The sequence below is a fragment of the Gadus morhua genome, chromosome 15, assembly GCF_902167405.1.
Source record: "Gadus morhua chromosome 15, gadMor3.0, whole genome shotgun sequence".
Classification (NCBI taxonomy): Eukaryota; Metazoa; Chordata; class Actinopteri; order Gadiformes; family Gadidae; genus Gadus; species Gadus morhua.
In genome coordinates, this window is record NC_044062.1 from 25,326,444 (window position 1) to 25,330,248 (window position 3,805).

Here is a 3,805-nt window from a genome sequence, read left to right on the forward strand (position 1 = left end):
AAAGAGGGGCTTATTACCTACGTGTTTAAGTTCAGAAGGGGCAAACGTATACACACAGCACTACAAATGTCAAGATCGAAAAAGCTAAAAATAATTATATCTGAACGCTTTATATCACATCATGAGCTGGCTGTTCTCAATTCACAACACACAACCATCCAATCTACATGGCATTCTGACCAAAACCCATGCACTCCCCCCCCCACACACACACACAATCATTCCATAATTCAAGCAAAGCGAATGACAAAAAGTCACTTTGAGTCAACAAGAGACTGACTCCACCGACTCCACTATCGTAATCTCCACTAGTGACTAGTCTATACCCAACAGCGTAAGAACGCTAACACTGGATAATTTAAGTTAGGCTACTTGGAGGCTATGGCTAGTAGTACTATTTCAAGTTAAAACAGCTGACCACATGAGGGCAAAAAACACAAAAGATCTCGCCAAAGTACCAGCAAATCTTAAGCAATAAATATCGCATCTTACCTTTATTAACGTGCCAGTGGTCTGCAGATGTATCCCGCGGTGTAGCCTGCGTGCCTGCTGCCTAACCACATCCATTTAGTTCAACAGGTTTTCGCTCTGACACTGTCCATCCATGGTACTAGCGGTCTGGTGCTTTTTACCTATGTATTCAGGCTAAAATTAATTGACTGTCTGATGCCTCATCATTGCATACCAGCCATAGAGTATTGGTATTAATATCTCATTCATTGTCCAAGTCAGGCTGGCACCTCATACGAAAATAATCCACAACTACGGTGCCGCAGAGGGCACATCTAGTCACAACTGAAAAAAGACGAGATAGCGATACAACCAGAGCCCGACATTCTCTGATCCTACCTAGTTAATTATACAGCAAAATGTCAAAAAGGAGTGGACAGGACATCAGAGCTTTTTTTTTAAAGCCAAGCAATTTAAGCTGACATGCACAGTAAGTGTGCTAGTGTCTTATGAGCTCAGCTAAATTAATATTTATTCTAGAAATATATTGTAATTCTTGAGGTTTTTTTTAGCTAGCTAGCCTCTACCAGCGCGACACACTGTTGGCTAGCATGCCTAGTGCTACTGGAGTGTTTTGCCCTATGTGCTTCAACGTTTAGCTTTCCTATTTAAATTCATTTTGAATTTACAACAGTACGAATGATTTATTTTATTTTCACTTCAATGACGTTTCGTTAGCAGTTTTCAGACTCCCCACTAGATGGTCGTAAATCATCCATATTATTTGTACCAAGTAACAACCATGGTACCAGGCAACCGCACACTCCAAACCAATATTTTGTCAAAAACCAATTACAATATTGATAACATATACCACAACCAACATACCGTCATAGTGGTCAAATCATTACAATAAAGGTTACAAGACTTTTGTTTGCACACCACATAAATCTCATAAAATAGAGGGCATAATCAATTGAGTTAACACATTTTTATTTATTTATAAGGAACATCAGAGCTTAATGAAAGGCAGGAACTGGTAGATGGCAATGAAGAGGTGAGTTGGCAGAAACAAGTTCCTAAAAGGAGAAAACACTGCATTTTAAAATAAATAAATAAGACAGAGCTAAATCAATTAAGTTATCAATCTTCTGTCTTTGTTTACATTTGATCAGGGAGAGGAACTAAGTCAATCAGAACTTAGTGAAGCTAATGTTGGCTATAGCTTCAATGATAGAAACTATCAAGATAAATCGTTCGCTGCCCTCGGTCAAACTACGACAAAGGAGTTTGTACAGATTGTCATCATGAATAAATATAGATACGTTACGTTACCTCCTCCGGACCTCCTTTCCTCAAATGCATGAGGCTGCAACCGCAGCAGATTGTCCATGGAAGTGCGCAGCAAGCAGTCAGGTTCAGATTACACAGAGAAGGAGCCGCCCACCGTACCACCCACCCCTCCCCCATTCTAGAACTACTCATCCAAATGTTATAATTGTTGCAAATTGTTGACGGCTGGCTTGTGTGCCGTATGCAGATCGTTTTTTTGTGGATTGGTTCGCATCTGTCTCGCGCTATAAACATTCATTTTTAAAAAACTATACATATTTTATTTATTATTTATTTGTTTTTTTTTTCTGGTGGGGACAAAATTAGTCTTTACGAAAACTGGTGGGGACGCGTCCCCGGCGTAATCGACGCCTATGCCTCTGGGTACTACTGTGAAAAGCATGCATACTAATACACACACATACACACATGCCATAGATAGATAGTTCTTAATCTACACATACTTTTCTTTACTGTTGAAATTTGAATAACTTGAATAAACTACAAACACATTCATTGACTGTCACTGATTGATTTAATATGACTTTAATTGATAACATAATGGAATATAACCAGGCTAGCCTTACAGAGTCGAAACACTTTGCGTTGCGTTGTGTCGAGGTCGGTCTGATCAAAAAATTCATAGTTTACCCACCTCTAATTTGACCACTACAGCCCTGCTTATGACACTAAAATGCGCCTTGATAGGCGCTCATAGGCGCACAGGTCACACGAGACAAAAACCTGCAAAAATTATGTAGATAAATATCACTGGTAAGGGCTTCTGTTTTTGGTGAAATACAGTTGCTTATTTGCAGCTGAATTATTACTTTGAAAAGTAGTCCCGCCACTGTCTCGCAATTAAACGCTTGTGGTGGCGTTAATAAAAAGTCCCACAATTTTATGGTTCATGGTCTAAAGCTAATTATGAGCCTTTGGTTGAAATATCCAGACAATCGTCTATTATTCAGTTGGCAATGACCACCCGCAACACTGCTACATGCGCCAAAGTATGTGAATATCGAGACGGGAAGAAAAGTCTACGATGTCGCCAAGCAGCTATTAACGTTGTCACCCCCTAGCTAAGCAAAACTAACGTTACTAGCTCTTGCTGAGCCCGGCCAGAAACAGTTCTGAGTATTACACTGACTTTACAAATGTGTCAACCCAACTTACCAGCAGTAGGCATATCGGAGCTTTCTCCTTCATTCCCCCGCTGTCCTTTTGCTTGGGTAGAGCGCTCAGGCCTTTCCACCATAGGCCTATTCATATTTCCAGGCGAGGCCAATCTTAACTGATGAAAAATCATATGCTGGTACTGAAACAAGAGATAGGCCTAACATAAGTGGTTCACACATACAAGTAATGGCGCCTGCTTTCGAAATAAAACAATAACTGTTGAGAGAGGGTTGATACTTACCATAGCGACAAGATCCAATTTATTTTGGGTGGACTAATAGCTTCTTTCAACGGCACCGAGTTGGCGGTGCGGCTTAGCCAATCGAACGGTAGAAGCGCTTGATTATTATGATTGAGTCAGGCATCAGTCAGGGAATCAGCCCAACCTTTGCGGTGGGAGGTGTTTAGATGTAAAAATCAAGCGTACCTCCACATATTGAACCAATAACAGAAAAGTGCGCCAGATTTTCAAATCAGGGACTTTTTGGCCCGTAACATCAGTTATTTCCTCTGCCCACCGGTGCTATGGCTTCGCTTGCGGGAACACTTTTGAGAAGAGTGAATGTCAAGGAGACAAAAAAAACATCATTCAAGTTGATAACATGGTTGCAAAAGAAAAGGTTGCTGCAAAGTAAAGTGAAATGCAAAAACTGCAGACACAAAATGAAGATGGTCTACTATACACAGTCCACAGACCTCCACATCTGGTAAGTGTGCTAATGTTATTAATTATTGTTAACTCATGGGCCCATCAGTTGTTTGGCAATCGGCACAACCATTTAGGTTGGAATATGATATTATTGCGAGTTTCCGCGCCTCCACCGCGCAGCAGCTCGTCGCCTCC

General features: G+C 40.8%; 1 long non-coding RNA gene across 1 annotated transcript; it reads right to left on the bottom strand.

The window, feature by feature from the left end:
- Positions 1–1,426: 1,426 nt before the first annotated feature.
- Positions 1,427–2,056, bottom strand: LOC115560034 (uncharacterized). The gene is made up of 2 exons (XR_003979667.1): positions 1,786–2,056; positions 1,427–1,529 (listed from the first exon to the last, which is right to left on the bottom strand). It is a non-coding gene; the product is annotated as an uncharacterized LOC115560034 (long non-coding RNA).
- Positions 2,057–3,805: the final 1,749 nt, after the last annotated feature.